Source organism: Hypanus sabinus, chromosome 5, assembly GCF_030144855.1.
Source record: "Hypanus sabinus isolate sHypSab1 chromosome 5, sHypSab1.hap1, whole genome shotgun sequence".
NCBI lineage: Eukaryota > Metazoa > Chordata > Chondrichthyes > Myliobatiformes > Dasyatidae > Hypanus > Hypanus sabinus.
In genome coordinates, this window is record NC_082710.1 from 88,881,767 (window position 1) to 88,900,766 (window position 19,000).

The 19,000-nt window shown below is 44.7% G+C and overlaps 1 long non-coding RNA gene across 1 annotated transcript; it reads left to right on the forward strand.

Moving 5' to 3' along the window:
- The first annotated feature begins 557 nt into the window (after positions 1-557).
- Positions 558-17,923, forward strand: LOC132394277 (uncharacterized). The gene is made up of 2 exons (XR_009512257.1): positions 558-718; positions 14,201-17,923. It is a non-coding gene; the product is annotated as an uncharacterized LOC132394277 (long non-coding RNA).
- Positions 17,924-19,000: the final 1,077 nt, after the last annotated feature.

The following is a 19,000-nucleotide window of genomic DNA, read 5'->3' on the forward strand; positions in this document are numbered from 1 at the left end:
TGATACTCCAGCCTCTGTTATATTTTCTGACTCCTTTGTGAAGTATCTTCAAGATTTCCTCACTTTGAAGCTTCACCCGTCTCTCTGTGAAACCATTCTCACTATTACCCTTCTGAATTCTACCGCTCCCCTGCTCTTTCAATGCGTTCCAGGCCAGAACATCAACTATCCATTTCCCCAACACAGACACTGCCTGAATCACTGAGTTCCTGCAGAATCCCGTTCATTACTTCATTATCGCATTTGCAGTGTCTTGTTACGACAAATCAAAGTTAGGTTGTTTAAATCAAGGCAAAGAGAAGTTACTTTACTCAGAGGGTGGAGAACCTTTGGATTTTCTTTGCTTAGGTCAACTTAGTTCAATCACTGAGTTATGTAACACCTTGGTTAAGATTTTTACTGCTGTGCTGTGGGTATTTAATTTTTGCAGTTCTGCAAGAACAGTCTGTTCTGCTTTCAGCTTGTTTGGGTTTGAGCTGAGATAACAAGCTTGTTATTCCACTTAGGAATGTGCAGTAAACCAATCAAGATAGTGGAATGGGGCGAAGGTTCTGGAGAACGCCAGGTTGAAGGTCTTTGTTAACAGGAGCTAGAGGAAGACAGATGGCTGAGGTTGCTGTCCCTGTTGCACAAGGTGCGTTGTGCTGAATCGCTTCAGGAAGGAAGAACCAGTGCTCCCGTGGGAGACCCGTTTGTTCGAGATGGATTTTGAGCCAAGGTCAGAAATTGGTGTGTGGTTTCACACAGAGCGAGGGCCTAATGTCTGAGTGGCAGATGTTCAAAAGCAGCTCCAACTTAAGTGCACCTTTGACTGTTTAAGAATAATGGGCCCATTTTGCTTTTTCTTTCTTTCATTTAATAATTATTTGCTTAAATTAACATTCTTAAATGTATTTCTTTACAAATTGTATGCAGTGTATGATCTGTTATTTCTTGCCGGGGCAGTAAATCACACAGCCTTCACACAAACTAACCTCACCGGTCTGGCAGGGCCTAAGTTGTACAAACCTCGGATGGATCAAACCGGAGAAAGATGTGTTTATCACCACGGAATCTGGTGGCTGCCAGCGAGGAGCTAACGAGCCGGGTTTCCTGTAACGACGGAGAAGAAGTGGCTCCAATGTGGGAGCACTGTCCCGGATTGATCTCGCTGGATGCTGTGTGATTGCCCTGAGCAGTGGGTTGTGTGTTTAAACCTGTGTTAAACTATTGTCCAGTAAAGTGATAAATAAGTGGTTATGGACACATCAGAGGTGGAACAGTGCTGTGAATAAATGGGATTACCTGTAACTAATGCTTGTGTATTGAGTGGAGTGGATATTCATAGCTCAGCTGAATTGTTGGCGAGGACTTTAAATACCATTAAAGCATTAGGAACAGTTACAATCATGGAGCAGAGGTTTGTTGAAATGACGGGCAAAGATCTTGTTTGAGTTCAGACTCTTGATTATGTAATGGCGGTGGATCTGCCCGATACTATTGGGGCCCCAGAGAGGCAGGACCATGGGCTGTCCGTACTTTCCGAGATGGGGAGAGTACAGACGAGGGTGCTGAACTGAAAGTTGAGTTTGCCATAGCTGAGGGCAGAGACTTCCAAGAAAAGCTGCTCTCATTTCTGCAGAGTGAGGAAAAGGAGTTGTCTGATGTGAAAGGTCTACTGAGTCCTTCAGCTGTTGACTTAAATTCTGAGCTCATTTTGGTTATTACGTCACTGGTTGATAAAAGCAGAAGTATATCTACGGAGGGCCAAAATTATTGTAGACTGGGAGTATTCTCCGGGGTCAAGCTCACATCCGATGGGGAAGAAGAATATGAGGGTTGGGCTGAGAAAGCATCACAGTTACTGGATGAGTGGCAGTGCTCAGATAGAATGAGAAAATAGAGACTTTTAGAGAGCTTAAAGGGCCTGGTAGCTGATATAGTGGGGTTCCTCAAGGCAGAAAATCCATGAGCCACGTAGCTAATTATCTGCAAGTTGTGGAAGATGCATTTGGAAGTGCATTCTATCTCAGGTTAAAGCTTAGGCATACATTTAAGGAGAGAGGAGGGAAGTTGTCTGTCTACATTTTCAGATTGGATTAGCTGCTGCACAGTTTGTGCCACAAAAGAGCATTCAACTGTCTGAGAGAAATTGCCTGAGGATGGAGCAAGTTGTGTGGTCCATTAAAATAAACTTGCACAACCTTGGCAAGATTATGACCACATTGCACTTCAATGGACATTTTGTTCTAATTGTGTTTATTCGTGCATGTTTTTTTTCTTGTGAACATTGCATCTCTGATGATATGCTCCTATGATGCAACTGTAGTTACGTTTTATTTTAATAAACACAGGAAATTCTGTAGATGGTGGTAATCCAGAGCAACACACAGACAATGCTGGAAGAATTCAGTTAGTCAGGCAGCTTCTATGGTGAGGAATAAACAGTTGATGTTTTGGACTGAAACCCTTCATTGGGACTGGAAAGAAAGAGGGGAAAAGTCAGAATAAGAAGATGAGGGAGGAAAAGGAGTACATTCTGTCAAGCGACAGGTGAGACCAGGTGAGGAGGAAGGTAGGAAGATGGCTGGATGGGGGAGGGAGGATGAAGTGAGAAGCTGAGAGGTGATGAGAGGTGAAGAGGCAAAGGGCTGAAGAAGGGCCCTGATGAGAGAGGAGAGTGGGCCATGGAGATGGGGAAGAAGGAGGGGCACCAGAGGGAGATGATGGGCAGGTGAGGAGAAGGGAAAGGTTAAGAGGGGAGCCAGAATGGAGAATAGAAAAAGAAAGAAGAAGCATGGGGAAGAAATCACTGAAAGTTAGAGGTATCAGTGCTCATGCTGACATGTTGGAGGCTACCTAGACGGGATATGCATTAAGCTTTTTATTGTATTCTGCATATGACAATAAACTCAACTTAGTTTTCTGCTCCAGATGGTTAGACACCAGCCGATATTCAGTAACCATCAGGTTGAATAGCAACTTGTGAATTTGCAGTCGTGCATTCCTCAGTCTCTTTACATCACTGCCTTTGCTGTGTCCAATTATCAACTTAAAGGAACAATCTCAGAAAAATTACCAGAGAAAATTTATTGAAGAACCTATTGACCAACCTGAACCATGCAGAAAACTTAACACATTATAAGTGGCACTTGTGTGATTGATTCCCTTGTGAAAGGTACAGAGTTAGAATCATTTAAACAGTTGCATTTTTATAATCATAATGCAACGTGCTGAGAATACTCATCGGGTTAGACAATGTCTATAGACGAAGAAACAGTGTTAGTATATCAGAGCAATGACTTTCATTATGAATGGGGAAAGTTAATATAGAAACAAGTACAAAGTTAAAGAGAAAGTCACCAGGGCCCTTTCGTTACACCTTAGCAAAAGCTGAAGAGGGTTGTAAACTCAGTGAGCTTCATCACAGGAACAACTTCAAACAGACTTCAATTATACCGATGTCTAACAAGATTGTGGTAACCTGCCTCAATGACTATCATCTAGTAGCACTTATGTCCACAGTGATGAAGTGTTTTGAGAGGTTGGTGATGAAACACATGAACTGCTGCCTAAGAAGCTTGGATCCACTCCAATTTGCCGACCAGAACAATAGGTTCACAATGGATGCTATTTCATTGTTCTTCACTCAACCCTAGAATATCTGGACAGCAAGGGTGCATATATCAGAATGTTCTTTATCGATGACAGTTCAGCATTCAATACTATCAACCCCTCACAACTAATATAAAAGGTTCATGACCTTGGCCTCAATACCTCCTTGTGCAATTGGATCCTCAGTTTCTTCACTTGCAGACCCTAGTGAGTTTGAATTAAAAACAACATCACAATCTCCATCAGCACCGGTGTACCATAAGGCTGTGAGCTTAGCCCTGTGCTCTACCTGCTGCACACTTATGAATACAGAATATCCTACAGATGTAATGGATTTGGCCATTCCAATATAGGTAAAGCCTTGTCCACCATTCAGCACATCTACATGGAGCATTTTCACAGGAAAGCAGCGTCCATCGTCAGGGATCCCAACTACCCATGATCTCTTCTCACTGCTGCCTCAGGAAGGTGGTACAGGCGTTTCAGGACTCACATCACCAGATTCAGGAAAAGTTAATACACTTCAACCATCTTGAACCAAATGGAATAACACTTGCCCAATCACTGATCTGTTCTCCCAACCTATTGACTTACTTTCAAGGATTCTTCATCTCATGTTCTTGATATCTATTGCTTTTTTATTTATTGTAGAGAGAAGGATAAAGACATGAATTTTGGAAATACAGATTTAGAAAAGGAAGATTAGAATGGCAACAAGGAGTAGGGGAGCAAGGTAGATCAGCTGCTTAAATGGCTTCCATCAAATACCTTCTCACTCCATGTCAGCAAGACCAAGGATTTGGTTGTGGACTTGAGGAGCATGAAGTTAGAAGAACACACACCAGTTCTCATTGAGGGGTCAGCATTTGGTAGGGTGAGAAGCTTCAAGTTCCTGGGTATCAAAATCTCAGCGGATCTGTCCTGGGCCCAACACATTGATCTCATCATGAGGCAGGCACATCAGCAGCTTTGTTTCATTTGGCGTTTGGGGAGATCTGTTAGTATGTCACCAAAGACTGCAACAAATTTCTACAGACGTATTATGAGAGCAGTTTGATTGTTCGCATTGCCGTCTGGTATGGAAGCTACAATGCTCAGACTGAAAAATGTTACAAAGGATTGCAGACTCAGCCAGCTCCATCATGAGCACAATCCTCCCTACTGCTGAGGAGAGCAAAAGGCAATGCCTTAAGGCAGCATCCATCATTAAGGACCCTCACCTCTCCATCCAGGACACGGCCTCTACTCATTACTGCCATCAGGGAGGAGCGAAATGCACGTTTTTTGGGACAGCTTCTATGCTTCCAACATCGGATTGCTGAACTGTCCATGAGTCCATGAGCACTACCTTGCTATTCTTCTCCGGCACCATTTGCCCTTTTGTAACCTGCGGTGATGGTCATCTCTGGCACTCTACTGATGCTAGAGAACAACAATTTTCCCAGTCTATGTCAGTAGTGATACACTTGATTCTGAGCCTGCTGAATTCTGTGTTGAGACCAAGGCTTGTCATAAAAGGTTCCCAGTGATGGTGTCAGTTTAGGGAGTTAAATACGTATTAAGGTAATAATGAACTAAGATTGAAACAAAGCACAGATTGGCAGAGTTGCCACTTCATCCTTCTTAAGGACTGGTTTGCAACTTTTGTGGCACTTGGACCCTGGTGGAGATGTAATTTATTAGAATAGCACTGAATGAGGCCATTCAGCCCATCAGATGCATAGCACTGAGTAATCACACAGGTTAAATTATCCTCCCTTTATTTCTTTGTGACTGAGGTTATTCACTTTCACACACCCATCAACAATGATTTGTTAACCATTTAAAGTCTGGTTTATATACAGTAGCCAATTAATTAGCCAGGATTATGTAGAGTAGCTTATTACCTACCTCTGAAATCTAGGAAGAAAATGGAACACCCAATAATTCCAAGGTCAGGACTAAACCCAGAACCCTGGAGCAGTGACACAGTAGGACTGCCTGCTATGTCACTTGCTACATATTACACCTATTCTGAACTCAACAGGCATTTTTCTGAAGTGGCATATAATTGAACAAGCCACAGATTGCTGGCTTGAATCACTTGGTTGGTGGGTTAAGGTTTATTTGTTCCATCTTTCCATTGCTTTCAACCCACGGTTCTTCAGCCCCTTCAAAAACACAGGAATGCATGGTGAAGAGGGCATCTGCGGCAAGCAGTGGATGCAAAAACAGTAGAAAAGGTCACCTCACACCATTCTAAACTGACTATAGTCTACTCCACCTATTCTTTGAAGATATTAGCATGATAAAGGAACAGGGCCACTCTCACCTGTCAGCTTCACATCAAGTCACATAGACAAGAAACTGGCGATGGAGTTCATAAAATGGCTTGCACTCTGGGTTCAATCTTGACGTCAGGTGCTGCCTGCATGGACTTTGCACACCCTCCCTGTGAATACGTACATTTCCTCCCACATAGCAAAAAAACAAGCAGGTTAGCAGATTAACTGGTCAAATCATTGCATATATTTAAAGGAGAAATTAATCGATTTTTGATTAGTAGGGATGTCAAAGGTTAGAGGGAGAAGGCAGGAGAATGGGGTTGGGAGGGAAAATAAATCAACCAAGATGGATTGGAGGAGCAGTCTCGACAAGCTAAGTCGACTATGTATGTATGTATGCATGCATCTATTTATTTATTTATTTATTTATTCATTCGTTTGTTTGTTTGTTTGTTTATTTATCTATCTATTTATTTATTTATTTATTTATTTGTAGAAACGGTGCTGAATAAGCCTTCCAGCCCTTTGAGAAGAGCTGCCAGCAATCCCCCAATTTATATTCCTATGTCTTACGGCCCATAAACATCTATCATTTATTACCAACGTACATAGTCTTTATCTCTTTCCCATCCTGCTACAAGAATTTGAAGGTTAAATGTATGTTTGGCTTTGGGAATAGATATTGAGGATCTTTTATTTTTTTAACAATTGAGAAGGATATGGGTCGCACGAGCAGATGGAATATGAATTTCCATATGAATTTCAACTAGGTGAAACGTCTTGTTGGAAGCACACAATTAGCTTTTTGAGGCTAATAATTCTGTGTTTGATTCTGGCAAGTTTTGCTCTCCCTAAACAATTGGCCTAATTCTGCTCTGATGACTTAAGGTCTTTAAAAGTCACAGTGTAAATTGCCCCTGTAAACAGGTGAGTGGCAGAGTACAATGAAGGGTGGTTTTTGAGAATCTGTAGAAAATTAAAATATGGGATTAGCATTAGAGTCATCCTCAATGAGCTCCCTATTATACATTTATCTGTCTTGCCTCACACAGATGGGTCAATATAGAACCATTACAGAACCAATATAGATCAGTACAGCACAGAAACAGGCCTTTTGACCCTTCTCAGCTGTGCCGAACCATTTCTCTGCCTAGTCCCACTGACCTGCACCTGGACCATATCCCTCCAAACCCCTCTCATCCATGTACCTGTCCAAGTTTTTCTTAAATGTTAAAAGTGAACTCGCATTTACAACTTCATCTGGCAGCTCATTCCTCACTCCCACCACTCTCTGTGTGAAGAAGCCCCCACTAATGTTCTCTTTAAACTTTCCCCCTTCACCCTTAACCCATGTCCTTTGTTTTTTTTTCCCCCCTAGCCTCAGTGGAAAAAGCCTGCTTGCATTCACTCTATCTATATCCATCATAATTTTATATACCTCTATCAAGTCTCCCCTCATTCTTCTATGCTCCAGGGAATAAAGTCCTAATTTATTCAACCATTCTCTGTAATTCAGCTTCTCAAGTCCCGGCAACATCCTTGTAAACCTTCTCTGCACTCTTTCAACCTTATTAATATCCTTCCTGTAATTCAGTGACCAAAACTGCACACAATACTCCAAATTCCGCCTCACCAATGCTTTATACAACCTCACCATAACATTCCAACTCTTATACTCAATACTTTGATTTATAAAGTCCAAAGTACCAAAATCTCTCTTTACAATCCTATCTACCTGTGAAGCCACTTTTAGGGAATTTTGTATCCGTATTCCCAGATCTCTCTGTTCTAATGCACTCCTCAGTGCCCTACCATTTACCTTATATGTTCTACCTTGGATTTTCCTTCCAAAGTGTAATACCTCACACTTGTCTGTACTCCATCTGCCATTTTTCAGCCCATTTTTCCAGCTGGTCCAGATCCCTCTGCAAGCTTTGAAAACCTTCCTCACTGTCCACTACACCTCCAAACTTTGTATCATCAGCAAATTTGCTGATCCAATTTACCATATTATCATCCAGATCATTGATATAGATGACAAATAACAATGAACCCAGCACTGATCCCTGTGGCACACCACTAGTCACAGGCCTCCACTCAGAGAAGCAATCCTCCACTACCACTCTCTGGCTTTTCCCATTGAGCCAATGTCTAATCCAATTTACTACCTCACCATGTATACCTAGCAACTGAATCTTCCTAACTAACCTCCCATGTGGGACCTTGTCAAAGGCCTTACTGAAGTCAATGTAGACAACGTCCACTGCCTTCTCTTCATCCACTTTTCTTGTAACCTCCTCGAAAAACTCTAATAGATTTGTTAAACGTGACCTACCACGCACAAAGCTGCTTTCACTCTCTCTAATAAGTCTGTGTCTATCCAAATACTTTTAGATCCTGTCTCTTAGTACTCCATCCAATAATTTACCTACTACCGACATCAAATTTACCAGCCTATAATTTCCCGCATTACTTTTAGAGCTTTTTTTAAACAACAGAACTTTTTTTATTAAACTAAATATACTTTATTCAAAAATCAAATTATGTACAATAAACCATTCAATAACTCTCAGTCCTTTACAAATGTTTCCATTACAGTCTTTACATTCCCACACTTTTGCCACCCAGGTGGCACTCTGTTATTCCATATTTACATACACTTGTTCAGGGGTATACACCCCGCTCCCTACCCCCCAACTCCCGCGGGAGAAGAACCCTAGACTGGGGTCCTTCCCCATTGGGCCCTTGCAGTGGCTGCACCAAGTTTGAGTGAGTCCCTCAGCACGTTCTCCTGCAGCCGAGAATGTGCCAGTCAGCAGCATTCCCTCACGGACATCTCCATGTGCTGGTAGACCGTCAAGTTCCGGGCCGACCAAAGAGCGTCTTTCACCGAGTTGATGATCTGCCGGCAGCACTGGATGTTGGTCTCGGTGTGCGTCCCCGGGAACAGCCCGTAGATCAGAGAGTCCTCTGATACACAGCTGCTGGGGATGAACCTCGACACTGTCCCTTCCATCCTCCTCTACACCTTCGTGAACCCACAGTGTGCAAAGAGGTGGGTCACCGACTCCTCTTCACTGCAGTCCTCCTGTGGGCAAAGGGATGTGGAGACGACGTTCTAGGCGTACAGGAGGGATCGGACTGGGAGGGCCCCTCTCACCGCCAGGCAGGTGAGGTCTTGGTGCCTGTTGGTGAGGTCTGGCAATGAGGCATTTTTCCAGATGAACTGGACGGTCTGCTCAGGGAACCACCCCACTGTGTCCATCACGTCACTCTCCTGCAGTGCCTGCAGGACCTTACGTGCTGACCACTGCCTGATGGCCCTGAACGAAACCTGAACGAACTTCTCTATGAAGGACAGGTATGACGGCAACGACCAGCTGACAGGGGTGTTGCGAGGTAAAGGGGCCAGACCCATCCTTCATAGCCAGGGCGATGGGTAGAACCTGGGCACATAGTGGTACTTGGTGCCCACGTACCTGGGATCCACACACATCCTGAAGCAGCCACACACGAAGCTGGCCATCAGGGTGAGGGTGACATTGGGGACGTTTTTGCCCCCATTGTCCAGGGACTTGTGCATGGTGGTCCATCTGACCCGCTCCATCTTGGATCTCCAGACGAATCTGAAGACGGCTCGGGTGATTTCTGAGCTGACGGAGCGGGGGACTGGCCACACCTGCGCCAAGTACAGCAGCCCTGAGAGCACCTCACACCTGATGACCAGGTTCTTGCCCACTATCGATAGGGAGGCCCTCCCCACAGTCCCAGTTTCTTTTTGACCTTGGCAGTCCGCTCCTGCCAGTTCTTGTTGCACGCCTCGGCCCCTCCGAACCAGATCCCCAACACCTTCATGTGATCAGACCTGATGGTGAAGGGGACGCTGGATCAGTCGGGCCAGTTGCCGAAGAGCATGGCTTCACTCTTCGTGTGGTTGACCCTGGCCCCCGACGCCTGCTCGAACTGTTCGCAGATGCAGATCAGCCTGCAAACTGACCTCGGATCAGAGCAGAAGACGATGACGTTGTCCATGTACAGGGAGGTTTTGACTTGTGTCCCTCCACTGCCTGGCAGCGTCACCCCTCCTATGCCCTCATCCCTCCTGATGGCTTCGGCAAAGGGTTCTATGCAGCACACGAACAAGACAGGGGAGAGAGGGCAGCCCTGCCTGACTCCAGACCTGATGGGGAAGCTGTCTGTTTCCCACCCATTGACCTGGACTGCGCTACAGATGTCTGTGTAGAGCAGTTTGATCCAATTCCGGATTCCCTCCCCAAATCCCATTTTGGAGAGTACATTCGCCATGTACGTGTGCGATATCCTATCGAAGGCTTTCTCCTGGTGCAAACTGACCAGGCAGGCATCCACCCCCCCCCCCCCCCCCCGTCCTGCACGTAGGCAATGGTGTCCCTCAGCAACACGAGGCTGTCTGAGATCTTCCTGGCCGGTACAGCACAGGTTTGGTCTGGGTGGATCACCTGCTCCAGTGCAGACGTGACCCTGTTGGCGATAGCCTTGGACAGGATCATGTAGTCCACATTCAGGAGTGAGATGGGCCTCCAATTTCTAATGTCTTCCCTCTCCCCCTTCTGCTTGTAGATGAGGGTGATGATGCCCTTTCACGTGGATTCTGACATGCTGCCCGCCAGGAGCGTAGCGTTGTACACTTCCAGCAGGATGGGGCCCACCCGGTTCCACAGAGCCGAATACAACTCGACCGGAAAGCCGTTGCCTCCGGGAGTCTTACCCGACCCAAAGGAATGGACGGAGCCAGTCAGCTCGTCCAGGGTCAGTGGCTGATCCAGACTCTCCCGTCGCCTCCGGGAGTCTTACCCGACCCAAAGGAACGGAGGGAGCCAGTCGGCTCGTCCAGGGTCAGTGGCTGATCTAGACTCTCCCTTCGCCTCCGGGAGTCTTACCCGACCCAAAGGAACGGACGGAGCCAGTCGGCTCGTCCAGGGTCAGTGGCTGATCCAGACTCTCCCGTCGCCTCCGGGAGTCTTACCCGACCCAAAGGAACGGACGGAGCCAGTCGGCTCGTCCAGGGTCAGTGGCTGATCTAGACTCTCCCGTTGCCTCCGGGAGTCTTACCCGACCCAAAGAAATGGAGGGAACCAGTCAACTCGTCCAGGGTCAGTGGCTGATCAAGACTCGCCCACTTGCCGTCGTCTAAGACCTGCGTGATAGACGACAGGAAGCTGTGGGAGGCTGTGGAGTCTGTGGCCTTTTCTCCATACAGACCAGCATAGAAGGACCTGCAAATTCTCAGTATGTCTGTGTGCAAGTACGCAACTGAGCCGTCCTCTTCCTTAAGGTTGTGGATCTCAGAGCTCCCCCTGTGCTCCTTTTGGAAGAAGCATCGTGAGCACGTCTCGTCCTGCTCCACGGTTCGGACCCTCGATCGGAAGATGATCTTGGAGGATTCGGGGGCACAGTGCTGGGCTTGCCGACCCTTTGTTTCCCGCAGTTCCTCCCCGACATCCACCCCCCTTGACTGCAGAGGGACATGAGCTATCCTCCAAACTCTGGCACCTCACCCATGGATACCGACATTTTAAATATTTCTGCCAGGGCCCCTGCAATTTCAACACTCATCTCCTTCAAGGTCCGAGGGAATACCCTGTCAGGTCCTGGGGATTTATCTACTCTGATTTGCCTCAAGATAGCAAGCACCTCCTCCTCTTCAATCTGTATAGGTTCCATGACCTCACTACTTGTTTGCCTTATTTCCATTGACTCCATGCTAGTTTCCTTAGTAAATACAGATGCAAAAACCCACTAAGATCTCCCCCATTTCTTTTGGTTCCATACTTAGCCAACTACTCTGATCTTCAAGAGGACCAATTTTATCGCTTACTATTCTTTTGCTCTTAATATACCTGTAGAAGCTCTTTGGATTATCCTTCACCTTGACAGCCAAAGCTACCTCATGTCTTCTTTTAGCCCTCCTGATTTCTTTCTCAAGTATTTTTTTGCACTTTTTATACTCAAGTACCTTATTTGCTCCCTATATATGTCATACATCTCTCTTCTTTATCAGAGTTCCAATATCCCTAGAGAACCAAGGTTCCTTATTCTTATTCACTTTGCCTTTAACCATGACAGGAACATACAAACTCTGCACTCTCAAAATTTCTCCTTTGAAGGCCTCCCACTTACCAACGGCATCCTTGCCAGAGAACAACCTGCCCCAATCCATGCTTTTTAGATCCTTTCTAATTTCTTCAAATTTGGCCTTTTTCCAGTTTAGAACCTCAACCCGAGGACCAGATCTATCTTTATCCATGATCAAGTTGAAACTAATGGTGTTATGATCACTGGAACCAAAGTGTTCCCCTACACACACTTCGTCACCTGCCCTAATTCGTTTCCTAATAGGAGATCTAATATTGCATCCTCTCTAGTGGGCATCTCTGTATATTGATTTAGAAAACTTCCCTGAACACATTTTACAAACTCTAACCTATCTAGACCTTTAACAGTATGGGAGTCCCAATCAATGTGTGGAAAATTAAAATCTCCTACAATCACAACTTTATGTTTCCTGCAGTTGTCTGCTATCTTTCTGCAGATTTGCTCCTTCAATTCTCGTTGACTATTGGGTGGTCTATAATACAACCCCATTCATGTGGTCCTACCTTTCCTGATTCTCAGCTCCACCCATATACCCTCAGTAGACAAGCCTTCTAATCTGTCCTGCCTGAGCACTGCTGTAACATTTTCCCTGACTAGCAATGCCACCCCCCCCCCCCCCACCACCCTTCATCCCTCTGCCTCTGTCATGTCTGTAACATCTACACCCTGGAGCATTAAGCTGCCAGTCCTGCCCTTCCTGGAGCCATATACTTCTTTATCAGATCATTAGCTCAATGGGCAGGTCTTGGGGGGGGGGGGTAATGAGGGGAGTTTTAAATAGTGACCTTGACATTGATATCTTTATCTCAAATGAAACAAATAATTATTTTGTTTTGAGTTCAAGGTTCAAAGTTTAAAGTAAAGGTATGTATATATTACCATATTCAGTACTACTTCAAGATTCACTTTTACAGGCATTTACTAATAAAAATTAATACAATAGAATTTACAAAAAACTATTCACAAACAGGCAAAGACTGACAATGTGCAGAAAAAACTGCAAATAAAAAATAAATAATACTGAGAACATGAGGTGTAAAGTGAGTCTGTAGTTCTTCCAATTAGTTGAGAGGGTTAGTGAAGGAAGTTGTCCACGCTGGCTCAGGAGCCTGATGGTTGTAGGGTAATACTCTTCCTGAACCTGGTGGTGTGGCACCTAAGGCTTTTGTACCTCCTGCCTGATCATAGTAGTGAGAAAAGAGCATGGACTTTGATGATGATGATGCTGCTGCTTTCTTGTGACGACGTTCCATGCAAATCTACTCAACGGCAGGACGGACTTTGCCTGTGGTGATCCAGCACTTTTCCATTCATGGGTATTGATGTTTCCATAGCAGGTTGTGATGCAAGCAGTAAGAATATTCTCCACTATGATCAGTGGTGTCTTTTACATTTATAGCATTTTCCGGTGTTTATATACATCTTGTAAAACTGAGAACATTTTTACAACATGTATGACCTGCCCAACAGATTGCAAGCCACATATTCATTTGATTTAATAGCATTTTCCTTCCCCAGTTTGCTATTATGACAAGTCAAGGAGAATAAACAAATGTTCTTTCTGAAATAATCGCTAGAAGCTGTACTATAAACATAAAAATGACAAATTCACTCAAATGGTATATGTTTGTATGAAGCTGAAACATTTTCAACCCTAGAAGCTGCAGGAAAAGAAAATGTTTATACAGTGGATGAGCTGCTGGTCTTTCCAGTCCTGAGCCATCTGCCTTTGATCCATTTCCCTGTTCTTATTCTTTATAGTGTAGTATTACACTTCCAGGGTGTTGAAGAAAATAAAGGGTGGTTCTGAGAACCAGTTGCCCCTCAAACTACAGTTGAAACAGGTGAGTGCAGAATCACGCCACATTCATTCCAACTCCCCATTAAATGACTAATGGACAAGAGCTCGGGATTTGTTTTCTGCATTTGTAGTTGTCAGATTCATGGGGATGCACTGCATGGAAACAGGTCCTTCGGCCACTGAGTCTGCACCAGCCATCCATTTACATCAACTCTCCATTCATCCCATTTTATACTCTCCGTGTCCTGTCAGACAGCCCCACTCAGCTTCACACTCTAGTCAATTAACTAACCTACTTGTGCAGCTTTGGGACTTTGGAAGAAAACCATTAAGAGGCGACTCCTTTGTTTGCATCTTCACAAGCTCTATGTCTATCTTTGATTTCTCTTCTTTTTCCCTTTTCAAGGATCTTTTGAAGACCCTGACCTGGAGTTACATTCTGACCTCATTTCTTTGTGGGAATGGGACCTGCTCTCAGGGCGTCATGATTCGCCACTTCGTCCAAGGACATGGCCAGGAAAACCTGCGGGTACCGGACTTTTGTGGCTCTGGAGTTAGGCTGATTCTAGGCCGGTGCCCCTGACTGAGGTGTCACGGGAGAACAGGGAACATCGGGAGCAGCTGGTTAGTTGCCGTGGGTTGTGTGTCCAGAGACCTGAGCCTTTCCAGGGCAGACTCTCCAGATGAAGAGCTTGGAAAAAGCAGCACAACACACTTTCAACATCATAAATCAGCAAGCTGTTTGTTATGTCTCCCTTCCTGCTGTGAAATGGGGACACCTCTTTTTCCTTTGCTAGGGAGAGAGATCGTGTGGTATGTCGAATTACCGGGTGAACCAGTAATGTTTGGGGTACTGCAAGTCTGTGTCTTTATTGACACGTTGCTGCATGCTTGAGTGCTCGGTAGAGGGTGCTGATGCTTTTTTGCTGGTTGGAGGGAGGGGTTAGTTGCCTTGTTGCTGTTTGTGTGTGGGAGGGGGAGCTGGGGGGACTTTGGGGTTCTAACGTTTAACTGCCATTCATTCTTTGGGGCACTCTTCGTGTTTTTGTGGATGTTTGCGAAGAAAAAGAATTTCAGCATGTACATTTCTCTGATATTAAATGTACCTATTGAGGCATAGGAGTAGATTTAGGCCATTTGGTCCATCTAGTCTGTGCCACATCCAATCAGGCTGATTTATTGAATAATATTTATTACTATAGGCACCTCATAAATATTACTCGATCAATTTGTTGCTGTGGACCATCTACATGTTGTGCATTCAGAGATGCTCTTCTGCACATTGTTGTTGTAAAATGTGATTATTTGAGTTAATGTTGACTTCCTGCTTGCTTGAGTCAGTCTGGGCAATCCTCTCTGACCTCTGTCATTAGCAAGATGCATTCACCCATAGGACTGCTGCTCACTGGATACTGGATCTTAGGAATGGTGACGGGGTCTGTGGGACAGGTGGCAGAGAAGGTGTGCCAGGGGCAGGGGGTGGTGTGGATGCAGACACCGGGCAAGGTTCTTTGATTCCAAACCATCAGCTTATTGATCATTACAGAAAGTATCTCTGGTGCTTCTCAGTACCTCCTCTCTCCCTTGCCCTTTTCCCAGCCATGATTCCCCTCTCCCTAACCCCTAACCCACTCTCACTCTCAATAGACTCATACCAGAATCAGATTTATCATTGCTCAGGTATCATAAAACTTGATTCTTTTTTTGTTTGGCAGCAATGCAGTGCAATAAGTAATATTACTACAGTACTATGCAAAAGTCTTAGGCACCTTGGCTCTCTATATGTGCCTCAGAATTCTGCGCAGTGCGTACTGCTGCCACAAAACCGAAATTTCAAGCCTTTCAGTGACAGTAAATCTGTTTCTGATCATCACCTGTCCCCAGTTTATTTGGAGGAGGTGAAAGTTATTCAAGCAAGAGGACATGACATGAGTTGAGAGTTAGGGGGCAAAAGTTTAAAGGTAATATGAGCGGAAATTTCTTTACTCAGAGAGTGGTAGCTGTGTGGAATGAGCTTCTAGTAGAAGTAGTAGAGGCAGGTTTGGTATTGTCATTTAAAGTAAAATTGGATAGGTATATGGACAGGAAAGGAATGGAGGGTTATGGGCTGAGTGCGGGCCAGAGGGACTAGGTGAGAGTAAGTGTCGGCACGAACTAGAAGGGCTGAGATGGCCTGTTTCCGTGCTGTAATTGTTATACGGTTATATATGGTTATATGGAAATTAACAAACCCCCTTCTCAAAACTGCAGGATTCCATCTGGGGATATGACTCCCTACGCCTCTGTTTTGGGGGCTCCAGTGTTGAGACCCAAGATCCAGTGTCCCCGTAGTGGGTCAAGTCACAGGTTAAATGAGACTTGCCACTCAGCTGATGGAGAGTCTCCTTCCACTGCACGTCTGCAGAGATTGCTTAGCCAGCTAAGTGCTTCCAGTGGTTTTGCCTGTGTTCCAGATTTCAGAAATTATTACAGGAGAGATACGAGCACGAAAAGAAGAAGAGCTAATTGCCAGAAGACAAAGAGTGGGAATAAAGGGGGCCATAATGTTTAGCTGTGGGTGCCTCGTGCTGCTCGGCAGCGGTTGGGGCTGGGTCCACTACTTTACACATTATATTTTAATGATCTGGGTGACAGATTTTAGATTTTGTAGCCAAATTTGGGATGATACAAAGACAGGCGGGGGGTGGGGGGGTATTGCTGAGGAAGCAGGCCGTCTGCAGAAGGACCGAGACAGATTAGGAGAATAGGCAAAGAAGGGCAGATGGAATACCACAGAGAGATGCGCCTGATTGCACACTTTGGTGGAAAGAATAAAGGCAGAGACTATATGGGGAGCAAACTCGGGGTGAAAAGGAATCTTTGCAGGGTTCTCTAAAGGTTAACCTGTTGGTTAGGTTTGTAGTAAGGAAGGCAAATATAAGGCTACAGTCATAGATTCATACAACCCTACAGCATACAAACAGGCCCTTCAACCCATCTAGTCTGGTTCTATTGACCTGTACACCCAGACCATAGCCAGCTATTCATATATATCTTAAATGTTGAGATCAATGAACCCACATCCATCACTTCCGCTGGCAGCTCATTCCACACTCTCACCACCCTCAGGTTGAAGAAGTTCCCCCTCATGATCTCCTTAAGTATTTCACCATTAACCCATGATCTCTAGTTCTAGTCTCACTCAGCCTCAGCGGAAAAGGCTTACTGGCATTTATACTAACCATACCCATTTTCTGACGTCCGGAGCAAGAAGAGAGCAGGGCCTGGATGGAGAGGTTCTGGATGTTGGATGCAGCTTTCCTGTGACAATGCTCTGTGTAGATGTCCTCAATGGAGGGACGGCTTTACCCTGTGATGGACTAGGCTGCATTTACTGCTTTTTGTAAGACTTTCCATTTGGTGCTCCCATACCAAGCCATGTTGCAACCAGTCAATATACTCTCCACCATACATCGATAGAAATTGTCAGTTTTAGGTGACATGTCGATTCTCCACAAACTTCTAAAGTAGTAGAGACACTGCCATGCTTTCTTTGTAATTGCAATTACCCACTGGACCTGGGACAGATCCTCTGACATGATAACATCAAGGAATTTTAAATCGCTGACCCTCTCCAATTCTGATCCTCTGATGAGGACTGGCTCATGGACCCCCGGTTTCCTCTTCCTGAAGTCAATGATTAGCTCCTTGGTCTTGCTGACACTGAGTGAGAGATTGTTGTTGTGACACCACTAAGCCTGATGAATTTACCATTTACCTCAGGACCCATACCAACAAGTTCAGGAACAGTTATTAACCCTCAACTTGAACCAGAGGGGATAATTTCAGTTGCCCCATCTATTAACTGTTTTCACAACCTATGGACTCACTTTCAAGGACTCTTCATCTCAAGTTTTTGATATATATATATATATATATCTTATGTATGTATCATTAAGATTCTTTTTTTCTTTTGTATTTGCAGTCTGTAGCATGTTGCAATTGGTTGACTGTCCATCTTGCTGGGCGTGGTCTTTCATTGAACCTATTGTGCTTCTTGGAATTACTGTGTATGCCCACAAGAAAATGAATCTCAGAGTTGCATATGATCACTTGTATGTACTTCAATAATAAAATTGCTTTGAACTTTTATCTGTAGTCTTCATAATTTTGTACACATCTATCAAATCTTCCCTTATTATTCTACACTCTAGGGAATAAAATTCCTATTCAACCTTTCCATATAACCCAAGTCCTATGGCCCCAGCAACATCCTTGTCAATTTTCCCTGAACTTTTTCAACCTGATTGACATTATTTCCTGTAGGTAGGTGACCAAAACTGTATACAATGCTCAAAATTAGGCCTCACCAACACCTTGGACAACTTCAAAACAACATCCCAACTGTACTCAATACTCTGATTTATGAAGGCCAATGTGCCAAAAGCTCTCTTTAGGGCACCACTTTCAAGAAAATATGGATCTGCATTCCAAGATCCCACTGTTCTAACACACTCCTCAGTGACCCACCACTCACTTGTAAGCCGTTCTCCGGTTTGTCCTCTCATTAAGCAACACCTCTCACTTGTCAGCATTAAATTCCATTTGCCATTTTCCAGCCTATACTTCCAGCTGGTCCAGATCCCAATGCAAGCTTTGATAGTCTTCCTCACTGTCCACTACATCCTCAATCTTGTTATTCCCAATCTTCCTGACAAGTTTAGCAATTATTTAGATCATTGATATTGAAAACAAACAACAACAGACTCTGCACCGATCCTTGTGGCACACCACTAGTCACAGGCGTCCAGTCAGAGAGACAATTAGCTAGTACCATCCTCTGGCTTTTCCCACGAATGCCAAGCGATGGAACCTTTCTGACCAACATCCCATACGAGACCTTGTCAAATGCCTTGCTAAAGTCCATACATAACATCCACTGCCTTCCCTTCATCAACATCCTTGAAAAACACTACAATACTGGTTAAACACAACCTACCACACACAAAGCCACGTTGACTAACCCTAATCTGTCCTTGTCTATCCAAATACTTTTAAATCCAGTCCCTTAGAAAACCTTCCAATAACTTACCCACCACTGATGTCAGGCTCACCAGCCTATAATATCCTGGCTTATTCTTAAAGCCTTTTGTAAACAACAGGACAATATCAGCTACCCACCAATGTTCTAGCACATCACCCGTGGCTAAAGATGTTTTAAATGTCC